General features: G+C 36.3%; 1 long non-coding RNA gene across 1 annotated transcript in view; it reads right to left on the bottom strand.

The window, feature by feature from the left end:
* Positions 1-13,565, bottom strand: part of LOC120532180 — a 53,511-nt gene extending 39,946 nt beyond the window's left edge. The window contains exon 1 of the long non-coding RNA XR_005634239.1: positions 13,501-13,565. This is a non-coding gene — a long non-coding RNA (uncharacterized LOC120532180). The remainder of the gene's footprint in view (positions 1-13,500) is intronic.
* Positions 13,566-20,527: the final 6,962 nt, after the last annotated feature.

Raw genomic sequence — 20,527 nt, 5'->3', positions numbered from 1 at the left:
CTACAGTACTAATCAATAGAATCATCTTGTTTTAGGGTATTTGCAGCTTGTAACCATGAAATTAGCAAGTCATAAATGTGACACAGCATGGAACAGTCTGTCATTTTCATGCAATTTGTCATTATTGTAAAAATGACAGAATTTCAATAACAATTCAAACCTATCATGCTGCATAGTTTGATTGAAAATAATTGTGGCAATATAAGGATCTGTGCTGCTGTAATCCACAATTCTCTGCATTTCTACATTCCCCATCAAAAAGATAAGTCCCAAAAACTTTTTAATTTCTGGTGCCTTTGTAGGCTGCCAGTTATGAGCCCTAGCTTCTGGTTTCAACGCTTATTTGTCAAGAAACTGGTCTGCAAATCTGTTTGTATCTTTTACCATTAAGTTTATTATTTCTTCCATTAAGAGTAAATCAATGAATTCCATAGGACTAGAGTCAGTAGTTAGGCTGATAGAAATTTTCACTCCAGCAATATCAGACCATTCAAAATGCACATGTGGCTTCTAATTACCATCTACAAGCTCACAAAAAATGTGGTATAAATACAGGTAGTGGGTCATCAGTAGGCATTCTTTTGTTACTTTTTGGTTTGGTTATTTTTCTCAATTATTTTTCTACTTCTTTAGTCTCCTTTTTGAGTTTAGGGGTTTTTACATGAGTTTGTTTTTTAAGTCAGCTAAATCATTACAGTTTATATTGCTCATTCTATTAACAGTCTATTAGCTGCTACCATTTTCTGTGAACTAATAATGTAAAAAGAGAGGAAACACAGGATACTGCAATATTATCCATTCATACATACATTGGTCCATCTATGAATTGTCTGCACATTTTAATCTCTGCACTTTCAATGACCACCTGTTAAGTAGTATACCTACAGTGAACCCTGACATTATTGTTACTATGACAAAAACAATGACACTTAACTCTCAAAATTGTTTTCTACTTCAAGAGTATCAGCTTGCTCTAGATATACTCAGAGCCTGGTAGAGTTTACAATTAAGGGCTATAAGCTGAAAAGCAACAGAATGAGTTTTGAAAATGAACTACACTTTGCAAATGATATGAATGTTTTCTCTTGCAGGTTTTATACCAAGAATTTTATTTCAGAATGAACACTAAAGTCTTAACAAACTAAGGGATAGTACAGCCTTTTGCAGTTATTGAAATAGTTATGATATAACTACAACACATGTAAATGTAAAACCAGGTGAAATCATACAGTATATAAAACCTTATAAGCATGTGCTGTCTTGTTAGTACAATCTTTTTAGTACACCCCCTTTAAGAAGATGGTTTAATGGCAAATGAATAGTGGAATACTGTAATACCTGATGATTGAAAAGAATGCTGATTAATCCACTATCCATAAAACAAAAGATGCAAAGAAACAAATGATCTGACCCTAACTATCTCCACTTCAGTCTCAGTTCCAATAAAGTGATCTGAAGAGAACAGAACAATTTAAACCAAATAAAATCAGTTTCCTCCAATAAAACATTAAGAGCCTTTACCGGCTAACAAAACAATAATTCTTACACACATGTGTTTAGGGAACAACCTAAGAGCTTAGGTGAGTGTGATTTACTGCAGAGACATGAGTAGGCACTGTCTAATAACACTCTCTCGTTTCCTTCTGTCGCTGCAAAAAGGAAGATTAAAACCTCTCCCACTCTGATGTCACTTCCAGGGTCAGACCACCTGAACCCGCCTTTTCCTCCCAGAATTCCACAAAAATAAAAGCGATGTGCCATCTTAGATGGACCGATCTGAGAATTGATGAAGTCTCAATATTGCATTGTACTACTCGTTTTCTTTTACGCCTTTTGAAAACTCTAATATACAGGTTTGCCTTTAGTTGCCAAAAGACCCTTTATCTTCTGCCTTTTGTCTTTTTACACAATATGTTCCAATATGTCAGTCAACAGCAGCAGCACTTAGCTTCCCTCTGCTGGAGTGTGTGCACTCTCTTTTTCTCCCTAGAACAGAGTCAACCTATGCCATCTGACTCTTTCTGGATGGAAACCTAAGCCTTATAAAGAACCTGCCATCTATTGACCTGTGGAATGGTCTGCCTGCTACTATAAGAGATGCCCCTTCAGTCTCAGCTTTTAAATCCCGGCTGAAGACTTACTACTTCAGTTTAGCATATCCTGACTAGAGCTGCTGATTAACTGTACAGACTGCATCTCTGTTGTTAGTCATTAGCACTAAAACATACTGTAAGTAACAGGATAGTTATAATTAGATACTAACCCTCACCTATTCTATTTCTCTTCTACGGCCCACCTGACAAGTTATTTTGCCTGAATATGAAAGAGGGGTCCTTCCATTGGATTGGCTGGCCCAGTGCTGTTCCAGCTGTGGCATGGTCAAATGGGGGAGGCTGGTTGATGGATGAGGTCTCCATGACTCTAAACAAATCCAAATCATATCATGTGATATCATCTGCTGTTAAATTCTGCTAAAATTTTTATTTTTATACTGTATTGAGGATTTGTTCTGTTCTGTGTATTGTATTGTATTGACCCCCTTTCTTTTGACACCCGCTGCATACACAGCCTACCTGGAAAGGGGTCTCTCTTTGAACTGCCTTTCCCAAAGTTTCTTCCATTTTTTTCCCTACAAGTTTTTTTTTTCTTTTGGAGTTTTTTCTTGTCTTCTTAGAGAGTCAAGGCTGGGGGGCTGTGAAGAGGCAGGGCCTGTTAAAGCCCATTGCGGTAGTTCTTGTGTGATTTTGGGCTATACAAAAATAAATTGTGTTGTATTGACTCTACAGGTTCTGATCAGGAACCAACATGCATTAACTCAGGCGAGATTGGGATGAATTTTCCTAAAACAACTATCCACACTGATCTGTGACCCTAAATAAAATTCAATATAATAAAACACCCAAAATCAAATAACAGAAATCAATGAAACACATTAAGTGTTTAAATAAATTTACAATGAAAAAAAATCCCCAGATTTTTCAGTCTCTCCTCTGTTAGTGTCTGTGCTTAGCCTTGGCACTGCTTTTAAAACACCACCGTGATCCAGGTGTGAGACAACCATCAATTGGGAAAGCAGAAAAGACCCTTGATGAGCTTTTGGAAGTAAGTCCTTTTCATCACTTCTCCGCAGACCTGTTATAATTACCACTTTAGCAAAGTCGTGCTTAGTGTAGTACAGTAGGTGCTAGCAGTGCCAGTCTCTCTTGCAACTCTTTACTCAGTACTTGCTTAGAAATGAGGCACAGAACCTCCATTTAAACCCATATAACCAATAAGGAAAGTGATGATAGCAATGATAAACAACACCTGTGGAAATCTGGACCATTCTCAAAATCTATTCAATAATTTGGAATTAAGCAGTATGTTCACTATTCAAACATTTTCTGACTGAATGTTTGTAGAACTTTTTTTTTTTTGCTTCAAATTAATTCTCTGATTATAAAAATTTCTTGTTCACGACAGCTAACACATAAGATGTATCTCAAATCCATCATATTTAATACCTAACAGAGACGTCATACAAGACAGTTGTTTCTACAATATTGTATATTTTGAACAATTAAGAATGTCAAGCAACATATACAATTCATATATTCTATGAATATTTTAAAGATACCACATTGATAGGTTTTTAAAAATCTACCCCTTCATAACACAAATGTTTTAACAGAGAGACATGGTCATTGGTTTTAGAAGGAAAAAGATGGAGAACTAGTTTATTCTGAAATGAATTTTCTGAAATTAGTTTCTTAATCAGTTGTGATTTTCTGATTGTTCCCTAAGTACACTTGAGAACATTTTTAGCAGGGGGTAATTTTCATACATAAACTGAATAGTTGTGGTGCCAGCATCCATGTTTTATACATGTTTTCTTCATCTGTATTGCAAAATGTTCTGTATTTGGGTCTGATTTCTGATTTTGGACACATGCACACACAAGTTATAAATAAACTGCATCATTTAATTAAAACTCAAAGTGAGCAACTGAGCACAAGTATCTGTAGACAAGGTAGACCTTGTCCTGAAAAACCTTATTAGATCCCTAATAATGATAATATACATAGAGTACATAATCCAAAGTGGAGCTGTGCAGACATATAGCTTGTATTAAACAGCAGTGGTAAAGAGTGCAGATGACAGTACAGATGTAAAATAAAGTAGAATTAGACATAAACCGGCTGGTGGTTTAACAGGGTAGTTAATAAAGGTTACCGAGAGTTCAGTGACTTTATGGTAAGGGGATGACACTGTTTCTGAAGTGAGGGGAGCACGTGGTGCGTCTCCAGTAATATTTACCAGAAGGCAAAAGTAAAAACATGGGATGAGCTGGATGGTTGGCATTATAGATGATAGATTCAGCCCTCCTCATACATTGAGTGAAGTTGATGGTATGAAACTGTTGAAGTTTAGCGCCGGTGATTTCAGAAGCAGTATGGACAGTCCTTTGGAGGTGCCTTCGTTCCTGGCAAGACATGTCACCAAATCATGCTGTAATGCATCCAGTCAGGATACTTTCAAAAGTGCAGCATTTTTCTGTTATTAAACTGTAATGCACATGTCCAATTAAGAATTTCCAATTCAGAGTTCACCTTCACTTTAACATAATGATTTTCAGAAAAAAATTGGCGTGAGTTTATATTAATTTAGAAAAAGTAAGATATTACCCCTCATGCAGCACAGTACATTCCCATCTGTAGGCTAAGTGAATGGGAACAAGGGCTTCCTTTATATTCAGGATTAATTTGAAAATGCCATCCAAGGTATGAGTGTTCTGCTAGTACAATTTTTCAAATTGTTTAGAATTTAAAAAAGAAATATACCAGTGTTCCAGTTAACATTTCCATACCATAGTGTTTCATTAAATCAAAATATTTTCAGATCTATTCAGTGTGGGTTTTTAGGATGCCTGAGGTAATTTCTGCAACACTATGTAGCAGAAGACAGGAGCCAACCCTGTTGAGGGGCCAGTTCACTCACATATACACACATATTCAAATATGTAGGGCCAGTCAAGACTTGCCCGTTAACCTAACTTCCATGTATTTGGTATATGTGAAGAAAACAGGAAAAACCAGGATAGATATCCATTCAGGCATAATGAGCATGTGTAAAACTTATACAGATAGTGAAAATGTCAGGGTCCAAACCCAAGACTTTGGAGGTGTGATACAACAGAGCTTTAAGCCTTACACTTCACACTTAACATAAGACAAAAACTATTCTAATTTTGGATCTCTAAGAAACCAAGCTTAATCGCTGTGGTCTAGTGTAAGAGACTATTGTACATCTGTTTACCCTTATGAAACAAAATAAAGTTATGGATTATTTTGTATCAGGAGTGCTTTGTTTTTACACATGCTAGTATAAACAATAGTTAATCCATCTTTCAATGCCTGGCCAATGCATCATTTTCAGCCATATATGATGATTCTAAATATTCCTTAAAGTATGTTGCTATATGGAAAAGGTTTAACTGAAACCAACAAACAAATGAAGGAAATTAAACTTAAAGAAAAACAACATATTGAATATTCTTCATTATTTAATTAACTTAGAACAAGTGAAATCGATTAAAACTGCATCAATCTATTCATGGTATAAATTAATTTGGACATAGTGATTAAGTTGTACATGTACAAAAAGACTTAATTTTCCAAAGTATTTTTATTTAAGTAGAACGATGGTCAAATTGTATGAGGAGAATGGAAATGAATTGCAGAACCACTTTTACTTGCATATTTAAGAGGAGTTTTTTTAAACAATTGATGGCACTCATTTCCAGTTTATCTATTAATACTGCATTTGCAAAAGCTGTTTGCAGACCAATCACATTTGATATAATGATATTCCTCAATTTAATGATATGTATTCTACCAGCATTTCACCCCTGACAAATAACTTGGAAAAAAAAGCAAGCAACCACATAACTATTTCAGGATCATCATTGAAATCCCAAATTAATCTAGTATGTTACAAAGTGAAGTGAGGTGAAGTCCCAGCAATGTATAAGGGCATTTATTATTTTTAAATAAAAATTAGACAGTTAAAGACTGAATTAAACGTCAGGGCATGATGAAGGTTCTTGCTGTGAAGGTTTCTTTTCTAAGTAGGCCTTTACATTCATATAGGAATACATCTGATTGTGAATTACTAGTTTGAATAGGTCAAAGTGAATTTAAAAATGCTGCATATCCCACCAGTGTACAACATCATTTTCTCTGACCCCAGCTTTTGGCATATATACCAAAAAATTGCCATTTTCATTCACCCGCCAGTCAAGGATAAGCTGTTCCTAAGGAGTAGCAGTATTCCATATTTTTTTGTAGGAGCCAACAAAATGCCAGTGATCAGATGATATCTATTTCTGCAGCAACTAATATCAGTTGCCCTTAAGCTTGAATTTCTTGTAAACATGCAGTGTCGACATGCTGATGATGTAAAATATTGAGGCACCATGCACAATGATTTGAGAAATTCAGAGCCTCAAAATTCCATGAGACGACAGAAAGATCACTCACTGTTTAAAAAAAAACAAAAAAAATGTAAACAAGAAGAAAACCCAAAGCTACTAAGTAGGTGGGGTGGTGTAGTATTGTAGCGATAGACAACCACTTAGCATTCCCAGGACAAAGTCAAAGGAAAACTAATCAGCAAAGACAACACTAGAAGAACAAGCAATCTTCTTCTCCCTCTTCCAACAGCACCGACAGCACTACAAGTAAAGCCCATTTCAACTCACCATTCCCCAACTGCTCCATACCGTATTTTGAACACCTGATGATGACAGTGTGAGGCTTGGAAGACTCTTAATAACTGGAGTAGATCCTGTGAGTCCTTTTAATCTTCACAGTGATTCTGTTTAATGCTGGAAAACATTTCAGTCAGGTTTTTGGGAAAAAACTATGCGTATCTCTTTCATTGTGCTTTTAAGGAGGCCTACGATTCATATATTTTCCTGCAACCAAGGTCTTCTTATTCTGCCAGTTTTAATTTAAGTATGGTAGTTTCTGTATATAAGGATCCAATTTCTTCTCTGTGATGTGACACACTGGAATATACAATTTGTATTAATTGTGAGATTGCTCAGATTTACAATAATACCAGTAATCTCTAACCGCAACTCAGTAAAGTGTGCTAGCATATTAGCATTTAAAGAGTTTGTTTATACTAAGGAGATTTTTCACCATTTCCAAGTATGATGCATTAAATTCTACATCTACTGTAGGCCTCAACTTCAGAACATGTTCAGCAAGCAAAGTGAGACATCTTGCATACCAGTAAGGTTAGCAAAATCTTTTTGTCCCTTATTTTTTGTGATTTTATAAAAATCAAATAACATTCCATACAATTTCCCCTTGGGATTAATATAGTATCTATCTATCTATCTACAAATAAATCAGTTTTACAAAAATATGTTCGAAACAAATCAAACCCCCACCCCTGAGAAAGAGAGCTAGGCCAGCAGAGTAAAACTTTACGCTAGTAATAATAAGTAAATAGATAAATTAATAAAGTAAAAAAAAAGAGGGAAAATAATCTGTTTCCTCAATTTAAAAGCTTATTCTAAAATGCTATTGATTAGATCCTGCCAGGTTTTGAAAAAGTTTTGGACAGATCCTGTAAGCGTGAATTTGATTTTTTCCAATTCCAAATAGTATATAAAATCAGTTACCCACTGACTTAAAATAGAAGAGTTAGGATTCTTCCAGCTGAGCAAGATACGTCTATGTGCCAGTAGTGTAGTAAAGGCAATTACAGTTTGTTTGTCCTTCTCCTCTTTAAGCCCATCTGGAAGTCCACCAAACACAGTTGTCAGTGGATTAGGAGTAATTGTGACACCAAGGCTGTCTGAAATGCATTTAAAGATTTTGGTCCAGAATGATATTAATTTGGTGCAGGCCCAAAACATGTGGCTACGTGGAACTTGATTGTAGTGTTTGTTGGTTGGATCTTGCCCTGGAAACATTTTGAACAATTTTAAGCGAGAGAGATGTGCTTGATATATAATTTAGAATTGAATAACTGTATGCTTTGAGCATATGGAACTCGAGTGAATTCAGTGCATTGCTACCTTCAACTGCTTTTCTGAGATATTGAATGAGAGATTCGTTTCCCACTGTACTCTGGGATCTTTGAAAGGCAAGGACTGTAAAATGGTTTTATATGCTATGGAGATGCTGTCTGAGTCCTCAAGACTGATCAATATTTTTTTCTGCATACATGTAGGTGGGAGGTGAGGAAAGTTGGGCAGGTTCTGTTTAACAAAGTTTCTAATTTGAAGGTAGTGAAAGAAAAGTATTGCTGGAAAGCTAAATTTGGAATGTAATTATTCATATGATGCAAAGTTGTTGTCTATGTACAGATCTCTAAATGATTTAATCACGAATGTTTTCCAGGCATTAAATTACTGCATACGTTTCAGACGGTGGACAAAGGTGGTTCTTGTGCAGAGGTGCCACAGATAAAAGCTTCTCTGTCTTAAAATACTTCCTACATTGGTTCCATATTCTGAGTGAGTGAAGCACAATTGCATTGTTAGTATATTGGTGATAACTTTGATTTATTGGGGCACAAAACAAGGAATATAAAGAAGTACTGCAGGATTTAATTTCTATTGCAGACCAAGCCTGTGTATGTTCATCTATTTGTGTCCATGCCAAGTTTTTATAGTTTGTATATTTGCTGCCAAGTAATAAAGTTGAAAGTTAGGTAGAGCCATGCCACCTTCTGCCTTAGGTCTTTGTAGGATTGCCCTTTGGATATATGGGTGTTTTGAATTACAAATAAATGAGGTTATGGTTGAATCTAATTTCTTAAAAAATGCTTTATTGATGTATATTGGAATGTTTTGAAATAAAAAGAGAAGCTTAGGGAAGATATTCATCTTAACAATGTTAATTCTTCCAGTTAAAGTGAGATGAAGGGTTGCCCATCTATGCAAGTCTTGCTTAATTTATTTCATACAGATGGCAACATTTTGCTGATAAAGAGCCTTATTTTTACTTGTGATGATTACCCCTAAAACAGAGTATTTAATAGTTGGGGTATAATGCTAGTTTGGCCATAAGTATGGGGGGGGGTTGTCAAAGCCGAAGCATTAAACTGCTATAGCCAACAAGACTCCCATCACTATTCATTGCATATCAGTAGTCTCTTGTCACTCATCAGGCATCAATCATTACTCTTCATTTTTCTCTTTTTATTTTAATATTTTTTAAACAGACTTGGTGCAAGAGCTGCATTATACAATGCTCTATTATTGTAATTAGATAAATTACATTCAAAAACTGTATAGCATCATATAGGTTTACTTTTTTCCAGTACATGATTTACACATTATCCTTAAAATCAGTATACTGTACTTTTTTCTGTTAATTGCCGATTTATGAATAATAAATGACTCATGCTACTGAATAAACATTTTCCGGTGGTCTTGCAACCTTGATATTTAATTATGCATGTTGAGTGTGCACAAAAAGCAGAATATAAGCATGAACTTTTAAAAAGACAACTATTATTTAATAATAGTTTCATTGATTTTAAGGGCTATATTACAATGAGTAAATTACTGTACATCCAGTATCTGAAAAAACAAACAATATTATATATATCTTTAACCAAACAGATCAGATATGACCTACCCCTCCTGTCTGGACTGCAGAGAAAAAATACTTTGAAATTATCACTCAAAGATACTTAAGTATGTAAAATTTTAGTAACGTTTTAGCATGCTCAGTTAATTAAGAGAAATATGCATACATTGCCAGATTCTATACATCTTTTGAACTATTCCTTGCAAAAGTGAATTTCCTTTTTTTCGACTTTTAAGTGAAATTGGACATTTTTTCATTGTGTTATTGCAGGTGTGCCCAGATTCTTCCAGCTGAGCAAGGATCTTGCAATGCATTGTACATTTACACAATATACTATTTATTAAATAAGAATACCACAGCAGATATTACCTCAATTAGTGTGCATTCAAGAGTAGGAACTACTGTAATTCAAAGAATATTTGCTAAATAAGCAGATATTTTATTCCAATAAATTTTCAGTAGGGAACACTGATAAAACATGTGACCCAGTGAAGCAAGTACCTCGTGCTGTTACTCCCGGTGAGGGACTTGACCTACATACAGTTTTGATAAAGCCAGGTTTGAAGCCAACATTTGCCTAAACTAAAGAGCAATGTATTTTATCAAGGTCTGAACTTTATTAATTGTCTACAAATTTTATTGAATATGTAATTCTTTAAAAAATATAAAACTGTTGAAACAGTTTTAGATAGTGTGGTTGCAGTTAAAAGAAATGTTAACATATTACATTTGTTGGTATTTTAATAAAAAAAGTTAATGTATGATGCTAGAGCAATAAAGGATTTTTTTAACAGCATGTCAGTTAACTACCCTTGAAATAAAGTCACTATTGTAATATGTACAAATCCACTGCATCACATTAAGTAAGAACAAGAATATGGGCTTGCACTTTTTCCAGTAAACCATATCTGCATGAGAGGGAAATAGCTAAACTGAGGGTGCTTGTGTGTGTTTGTCTTTATGAGTGTAAGTGATTAAAACAGAGAGAGAGTGAGAGAGAGAGAGACAGATTATCAAGTATCTAAAGAGCAGAACTTAGAACACCCAGAGTCTATAGCATTTCCACATCAGTTTACAAGCATTATTAAAATAAAAAATGCTATATTTTATTCTGCATGAATCATATCCCTTTGTAAGTACTTTTGAATTTAATTTTTATATGGTTATTACAGAAATTTATGAATCCCATTGTTTAATAGAAAACAAGAGATTGTTCATGTGATCAGCAAATTGGTTGTCAAATGAAGCATTATTCTGAGGGATGTTCAAAACGTTTACGCACTTTTATATTTTTGTTGGAAACAGTGAAGTTGGGAGGAGTAGTAATTTAAAAATTAAAAAGTTGGTACGACGCTGGGAAAATTGCACCACAAATGAAGGTGACTATAGAAAAGGGGTGTAATTTGCTTTTGAAATTCTTAATAGAGTTAAAAAAAGTCTGGAAACTTTCTGAACATCCATATACCATATACTAATACTAGTACTGCATTTACTGTACTCCACTTTGAAGAATGCTGACACTTTATATTAATGTAAATATCTGGCAAGTAAACATCTTTGCAACCACATGTTTGCTAGATAGTATTTTCAACTGCCTTTGTGAAAAGAAAAGTAATTTGCACTGTCTTCTGTGAAACCTTGATTCAACACAAAAAAATATTAAGAATTCTGAGGTGGGTTCCACCACAGTGATGTGACCATAATACTAATTATTATGGCTTGCTGAACAAAACTAAAAATGCATTCACACAGGAACTAAATTACTGTTAACTTTGTATTGTTTGCTGATAATATGAGAAATATTTTATTTGGAAATTTCTTTTTGGCAGTTTGTCTTTTAAAGGACACTACTGTATATTATTGTTAGCCCTTCATGCCACTTTTAAAAAAAGAGTGCACACAACACAGAGAGGAGGAAGAAAACAAGACATTGGTCTTAATATCAAAAAAATGAAATGGAAAACAAAGGACATGAATAAGCTGACAGCTGTGTTGGGAACTGGCATACTGCTCAAAGTCAGCCAATTTGGGATTACTTGAATATATTGGAGATCGTACCCATGTAAATCGAGGAACCAGCAAGTCACCTGTGGATTACACTGTTTATAAGTTACCTCCACTGCAAGAGCGTATGATCTGTAGCAAGGGTGAACTTTTGACCCAAAAGATAATATTTAAGCTTTGGAATAACTAATTTGATATCCAGGGCTTCCTGCTCCACTGCCGCAAAGCTGGTTTCCTGGTCCAACAGTTCCTGGCTTAGGTATCAGATTGCTTGCTTTCTGAACATCTTTTTGAGGGTTTAATCAAACAATTCAACCAAACCATCCATCTGTGATTTCCTTCAATAATTTAGAACCGTGAGGATTTCTTTAAAAAACTCTCTGACCAATGGTTCGATTTCCCCAGAGAATGGAATCTGTGTATTTAGTGGCATAATCTACAATAACCAAAATATAATTGTATTCCCAAGTTGAATGTTTGAGGGGCCTGACGATATATATGCCAACTTGTTCAAAGGGAATGTCAATAACGAGAACTGACACTTTTGAGTATCTCAGTATCTTGTGGTAATGTGCCTCACTGGCATTACCAGCAGTTAAATAAAGTTAGTTTTGTGTCCTCTGCAGTGTTAAGAGAGAGGCATTAGTTTTGGAAGAAAAATTACAAAGTAGAAAGAAGTAACTCTCACCTTTTTGTCAGTTTAGGGAGTGCAGAGGGATGTTATTACTGATGAGTGTTGCTGTATGTTTTGTGTGAGAGTAGAAAGACGGCTCTGCCATTGTCCGGTCGGGGTGGTGTTATCCGTTTCCCATACGTGCGCATGACTCCCACTACCTCGTAGCACTGGAAGGGCAAGAGACAGTGCAGAGTTCTTTGTATAGGCCTGCTGCAGCATATAATGGGATCCCGTATCAATAGTTGTTTGGACAAGGGAAGGGCTTACTTTCAGTTCTGAGAGAATCACAATTTGTGTCTCAAATGCCGGCATAGTTATGCATGTGAGCCTGTCGCCTGAATTTAAATTAGAATTTTGCGGGGTGGGAGACGCCACTCTTTAGAGACATGTAAACATTATCGCCTGTATATAGAAGGATGACATTCGACAGCTTAAATAGTTGGCGCAATGCCTCCAATTACAAAAAGAGAATTTCGGCATGTAGTGAGGGTCATCTGGCTAGACCACGCTGAGTGAGGTACATGGTAAAGCATTATTGTGAATTTACTCTGCACTGCAGTGTGTACCTTGATTTTTATAAATATTTTTTACTTCTTATATATATTTCGATAAACATCTCTTGATTAGCTTTGGTGGAGGTGTTTATAAGGCTGGGGTAACTGGTGCACTGTTTATTTCTGTACATGCACATTTTTCTTTTTCTGTATTTTGAATATTTTTGTGGGCAAACCCTGTACTGTAAATTGACTTAGATTACTGTGAAGGAAGACAGCTTTATTTTTGTTTTGTGTGTATATGGGTTTCACTAGTTTGTGTGCATTTTTCTTTTACATTTGGGACTTTCAGTCAGTACTGTAAATAGTGTATATATTCATCATTTTGGGCTCAATTTCATAACTGTTTTTGTGTGTCCTTTGTGGTATTGGACTGTGTATTTAAATATACTGTATATCCCACAGGACATTTTAAAATTATTTTTCTTTGTGTGAACCTGTAAATAAAACCTTCATTTTTTTCTGCAAATCCAACCCTTTTGTGCCCATGTTTCCCTGTCTTACACCACCATCCTGGTCACGGTCGGTCCCATAAACTAGACACCTAGAGTGTAGACTGGTGTCCCCATTTCCCACTACACACAGTGTCAAATATCTGTCTCAAATGATATTCCGGTCAAGATGCACAGAATTGCCAAACCTTCTAATTTCCCTAGGGGCAAAAGAATCTTACCTTAATGCATTCTAGGATTTTCTCTGGACTCAAATAGAAGCCAATGATGTCCTATCACAATGTACGCCTACCCCTTTGTGGCTCTTCTGGCCATACAGTACTATGTACACAAAGTAGGTGTGTCTGCCCTGCCCCCAGATGAAGAAGTAACTGGTCTTGAATATGCCAGGTTGCTCTGTTTGCTTGCTGTTAATGTCAGATCAGTCCTGTACTATAATTATAGCATACAAAGGAGCGGGGTGCCCAGCAGCTGTAAGATATTTGGTGACGCTATCTTCACAACTTCAGTGTTTGCTGACATTTCATAACCAAGGTCGTTATAGACTTGCAGTGCTTTGCCTGTGAGAGATAAAAGTATGTGTGCCCACTCCGTCTTTGGCTATTTTTGTTATACCGCAGTCTGCTGAAATACAAGCCACTAAGCTTCAAGGTTGATCGACTTTCAAAAGGGGAGAAGTACATGTGAGGATCCCAGACTTCTTTCTTTAAGAAACAGACACTCTGCCCTTCTTTGTGTCTCTAGCTCTGACAAAGTGTTTTGTTAGGTGGCCATCTGTATCTGAAGTTGGTTCACCCATTCAGCCAATGATTGGACTATTATAGTTAGGTCTACCTTTTCATTCATCTTCTCAGATGATAATCCTGTTGACTACACCACTGCAAATACAACACAGAAAATAATTAAATAGCTGAGGTAGCACGGGTAACTCTAATGTTCAGTGCAAAAAAAAAATTAAAAAAGAGATATGATGCCATCATTAGTGATTTTTCTGGTGGCACCAGTATTGAAGGATGGTAAGATGGAAGGAGAGACATTGGGGACAAGAGACAAGCAGTGACATCAGTTGTCCTCTTCTGAGACCACCTCCATTCTAGGAAAATTGCTTTATCTGGCATGTCACATTAAATGCTGTCCCCATGACCTTTTTGGACACACCCAAAATTTTGTAGCATCCCAAGCTCATGTGTCTGACAATATAAAACTTGCTTGAAAAATCAGGTTCTGAAAGTGAGTACATGAGTTATCACATACTGTGCAGTATGCTGGAGTCACCTCTCCAAGGCTTAGAAATTCCATGCAAAGTTGTGTATGCATTTCAAACTTCTTTTCGTGCATATGCAAGTTTTTTAAATTTGACGTCTGGTGTTAATTCAATCAAAGAAAATGAATACATTCATTTCCCAAGGTGACAAACAGTTCACTTAAAACAGTGTTTTTCAACATTGCTGTCATTGGCTATGTGAGTGGGTTGTGGTGGGTCATCTAAGAAACTGATTTATTTATCTTTATTTGTATTTATCTATGATTGTGTCATGCACAAGAACTGCCCCCACCCAATCCAATTTTTACATGCTTGCATGTGTCACCAAGGGGACAATCATGCTCATTTTACCAAGCACACTCTGACCAACCACTTCCTCAAGCACACACTATTCACAAAGGGGGAAAAAGGTCTGACTTTAGTGCTTGTCTCAACCCTTTGGATCACAAGTAAACTTAAAAGAGGAAAAACTGGGCTGCAGCACTACAAATATTGAGAAACACTGCTGGTAAAATTCATTGGTGTTTCTGTTTGATTTTGTTATGAACATTAGTTTTTTGTCATATTTTATTCATGTTGCATACTGTCCTTTGCTTTTTCTTATTCATTTATTTATTCTTATTGTTTTGACTGTGATCTCACTGCATCATTAGTTTGGGTCAACGTCTTATTGCAAAAGTGATCAGTTCATACACGGTTTTCCAACCACAGTTGGAATATTGTACAGTATTTATATAATATATTTACATATTATATATAGCAATAGCACCTGTTGCTACCACATGACACCAGTGTGATGTCATCACACTGCTTCTGTTAAAGATAGGGTGGACAGTATGCTTGATATCCAGGTTTATGGATATTTCTTTAAAAAATACTCTCTGCTAATTAGTGTTTCAATTAGAGAAAAGCTCATAGGTAGCTAGAACATTTTGCTGTTGTTTTTCACAGAAAACTTCACAATTGATTTTTGGACTTCTACCAGATTGTTGTCCATTCTGTTTTGATTCCCTTTTGGCCATTTATAGACTATCCTTTATATTTCCTCTTGCTCAGTTCAATTTTCCTTGTCACTATTTTTCCATATTTTCAGCCCCATTATGATTTCTTGGACACTTCTCTTATAAGAGTATTCTTGGCAGATAGTGGGTGGAGACAGAAACACAAAAAACTCAATATATTTGGAATTGGTTATAAATGTTGTGAACTTGTGAAAATGATGTGGATTTCTCAAACAAAAGCCACCTAGTTACTTCCTTTTCTCTAGGGGTTCATTTCAAGTGAGAAAAATATATTGAAACTAAATACAATCTGTGATCTAAATGTATTGCTATATTTGACTCAGCTGAGGTATTATGAATAGCTGATGTAGTTAACAGAGAATGGCCTTAAGAACAAAAACAGAAACAGCAACAGACAGTAGGCGATGATGATGTAATGGTGAGAGATAATGTTGGGCACAGCAAAGTGCTCTGAATAACTCTGGAGACAATTTGGCCCCACCTAGAGTGGCTTGGGACAATGACAAAAATAGTGAGGAAAAACTTAAAGAAAAAAGTTAATCACAATTGGCAGGACTCCAATCCATATCAATTGCTTCAAAAGAAAGTACACTAACATCACAATCTATCTGGTGGTATTTCTCTATCAATAGATAGAGAAACAATATAAATGTCAATTCTCTGCCCCTCCTGGGTAATATGATCATCATGATGCCATAAGGCCTTTGTTCTAAGTTGATCTATCAATAAACTATCCTTCAATTTTCATAAAAATCGGTGCAGCTGTTTTTGCATTAACAAACCTAAATACAAAAAGATGTCAACTCAGCTTTACTTATATACAGGAAGATGAGTCGGTGGGATTTGACTTCCGGAGTGTCCTTCCAAGAACATGTTATTTTATTGAGTTTTTTTGATTGGATCATATTTTGTTATTGAGCTTGGTTCTTTAAATAAAATGCATGTAAAAAGCATTTGCAGTGTATATTAAAAAGCTTAAAGACTGCAAAAATATAAAAAGAGTTTACTTTGTATAAGAATTATAAATTATACTGTTACGGTACATAAAGCCAAACAATTTGTTAATATACTTCATACTATGATATTCATTTATAAACAGCAAGCCACTTTATTTTGAAGCTTAAGCGTGGCATTATGTTGACAGTTTATTGCCTCTTTATTGTTTTAAACGTACAGGCATATAAATGAACTGATTACTTTGTTCTCTCTAGGAAATAGTGTCTAAATTAACTTAAAATGGCTTTTATTGCTATAATGTGAAGAGAATAAAGGTTTCTTAGTCTCACTTTTTCTTACTATAATTTTAATTTGGTTAACAATTTTTTTTAAATGAGGCATATTTGTATTAAAAGTAAAATTCTACAGAGGTGACTAAGTTGATTAACAACAAACATTTAAGCAATGTTTTCAACACTGTACGTTCTTATTCACACAATGCTTGAGCTGATGATAGGCTATATTATTATTCTTGATCATGGCATGGATTTACAGTATATGAGTCTGCCAGAATTGGGTATTTAGGTTAAACATACTATTAGCTTAAACATACTACCTCAAAAATTATTAGTGTATGTTTAATAGCTCATCCATTCAAAATAACAAAATATATTAATAACATAAAGTTGGGTCTCTTTATTTGGTGGAAACCACAATAATATAATTGGCTAACTTATTATGTATAGTCTACAAGTCCATAAAGTAATTACCTTAAAGGATTTAGTAAGGTGACCAAAAACTCATTTTTGGTTTTCTTTTTAATATAATGTATTTTACTTTTAGAAGTATTAAAAAGCCCTTCAAAAGCAGAAGGAATATCATCACAAGGTGCAAAACTTAAAGTTAATAACATTATAGCATATAAGGGGTTTGACATTTTTCTAACTGTCCACTAAATTAAATCCTTACACTTTTCTCCATAGTAACTGCTTGAGATGGAAAGAGAAGCTCATTAGCTGTGCACATTTGTCGCTCTGCACATTTTTCCTGTGCACATTTGTCACCCTGCTCTTTTGTCAGCATGCTTTGTCAGTTTGCTTTTAAGGTGCTGACACTAACTCTGCTTTGAGGTAAATTAGCTATTATTACTTACAAACTCGCAAATACAAGCGGCTGAAATGAGTTTCCTCCGCAGTGTGTCTGGGCTTTCCCTTAAAGATAGGGTGAGAAGCTCAGTCATCCGGGAGGGGCTTAGAGTAGAGCCGCTGCTCCTCTGCATCGAGAGGAGTCAGATGAGGTGGCTCGGGCATCTGATCAGGATGCCTCCTGGACGCCTCCCTGGTGAGGTGTTCCGGCACGTCCAACCGGGAGGAGGCCCCGGGAAGACCCAGGACACGCTGGAGGGACTATGTCTCCCGGCTGGCCTGGGAACGCCTTGGGATTCTCCCGGAAGAGCTGGAAGAAGTGGCCGGGGAGAGGGAAGTCTGGGCTTCTCTGCTTAAGCTGCTACCCCCGCGACCCGACCTCGGATAAGCGGAAGAGGATGGATGGATGGATGGATGGATGGATTACAAACTCTAAAACACATTCAGTTGCTTTTCTTGAATATGATGTTGCTTGCTGTAAGAGAAGCTATATAAAACAGAAAAACATAAATTTTTAGATTATTGCAGTTGTTTTATGTAAAAGCAATAGATGTATTACACAATGCTAATGCCTTAAAACTTTTACAACCAATACAAAAAAGAATCACAATGCATTATATCTGGTTTCAGAACCAAGGAGAGAGAGAGTTATGAATAAACCATTCTTCAAAACTTTATTATTTTTTTTTTAAATTTAGCTTCTGTTAATAAGAATAGCTACTGTGGCTGTCAATTTGTCTGTCCAGGATTTTAAATCACCTGTAGTTTGCACACCGTTGACCTGAAATTTGGTATACATATACTACGTGACCTCTACTGTCCGCTTTCAGGGTGATGATTTTATTGCTTTTTTTATTTTTATTTTATTTTATTGTAGAATCAACTCTCGGCAGCGGGCAGCAGGGTGTGTACAGGTGCCGTTCTCACCACTACCACCTTTGCCGTCACTTCCTCTACCTCTCATATCTTAAATCATTCTTGAGGCAGATTGAACACTTAAGTGCCAGCTTAAGAGAAAATTTAAGAAAAACGTACTAAGTAATTGCAACACCAAAAGATGCGGATCAAAGAAGAGAAGAAGCGGGCCTCTAGAGTGAAGAAAACAGGCTGCTCATGAATCACCAAGTGCATCAACCTCTGAACAAACAAATGCTAAAAGTACATAGAAAGAGTATGAAAACTATAAATCAAGGGTATTCACTGCATGTTATCATGCAGTCTACCATTACTGGCCTTTATATATAACTAGCAGGAGTACCTGGCGTTGCCCAGGAATCTATAAACGGTGAATTTTCCAAATGAAAGAAACTGAACACAGAAACAGAACAAACAGTTTTCTGATTGACTTTTTATTGTATGTTCCTCCACTCTGGATTTTGTTTGCTGTGGAGTTTAAGACACCCTTGAAGTAGACTTTCTTGTGGCATCTGAAGTGGACCTTCCAATTCTACGTCTTTTTTTCGGTGGCATGGGAATTTTAGCAAAAAGCAGGACAATTAAAATGTGTTACATGGTATTACATACGGAATAAGCACCACCGTGAGATGAACGTTATCTACAATACGTCAGAAAGCGAACAAATAGCACCAATCAGTCAGAAAGAGCAACACTGAAATCATATTGTGAGTTGGAAAGCGAGCAAATAGCACCGCAAATACGGAAAGTCAGTGAGAAAGAGTAGCACTGAAACCATACTAGGAAAAATGGCAGGGAGGGACGGTCTGTTTCTAAAGAGCATCTGTGTTGAACCGTGATGCAATCTAACGGACGTTGGCGATGGTAATTACAGAGAGAAGTGACATACAATCGGTGCTGCGTTTGGGGAAAATGGTGGGGGAAGGATGCTGTCTTTTTGAGGCAAGTCTCTGTTCAAACGTGCTTGCATATAATGGACATTGGCGAATGAAATACAGCACTATCAGTGCATGTGAGAGTGTGACGTGTGGAAACATGGGTGTGTCAGCCGGTCATGCTTACTGGGACGTTCACGTTTTACATCCATACAGCAGTTCCCTTTCACCCAATCAAATTAGTCGGCCTTCTCATACTTGAAAAATTTCCACCATCTCTTGGCAATTTAAAGAAAGATGGGTAAAGAGCGACGCACAGAGACCAAATCTGCCGCTATATGGTGCCGCGGTGAACATCTGTTGCAATGTATGGTCAACTTGTCGATAATAAATACGGGAACGTGTGCCAAACGTTGTATCGGTGAAAAGGTACCCTGCGGTTCACCACGAACATTTTTCCCAACCAAACATACCCCATGACCTTCTCCTGGTCACAAAAAATCCCCATCCCCAGTTTGGTGCCGATCGGACGCCCGGTGCAGATTTGTATGGTAGCTCGCAAACCGTTTGACCTATTGACCTAAGATCTTGCACACATATGCTATGTAATATTTATTATCTGCTTTCGGGGTGAAGATTGACCTCCAAGGTTATTCCTCTTTTTATTTTTATGATATTTTATTGTAGAATCAACTCTTGGTAGCGGCCAGCACGGAGGTCGTGCAGCGCATGTGTACGGACGCCATTCTCATCCCTACCATCTTCAACGTTACTTCCCCTACCTCTTCATATCATAAATCATTCTTGAGGCAGATTGAAGACTTAAGTGCCACCTTAAGTGAAAAATTAAAGAAAAAGTACTAAGTAATTGCAACGCAAACCCTGACTTAATCAGTTTTAACGCGAAAAGATGCTGATGAAAGAAAAGAAGAAGCGGGCCGCTAGGGTGGAGACAAGAAGAGCTGCTCAGGAAGCAGCAAGTGCAATCAACCTCTGAACAAATGAATGCTAAATGTGCAGAAAAAGAGTATAAAAACTATGAATGCTCAATTCATCTGTATTCATGTGCATATTAGGCATGTTTTTAAAAT

Source organism: Polypterus senegalus, chromosome 7 (assembly GCF_016835505.1).
Source record: "Polypterus senegalus isolate Bchr_013 chromosome 7, ASM1683550v1, whole genome shotgun sequence".
Classification (NCBI taxonomy): Eukaryota; Metazoa; Chordata; class Cladistia; order Polypteriformes; family Polypteridae; genus Polypterus; species Polypterus senegalus.
Note: the sequence above shows the minus strand (reverse complement) of the source record. Positions and strands in the feature narration are given on the sequence as shown.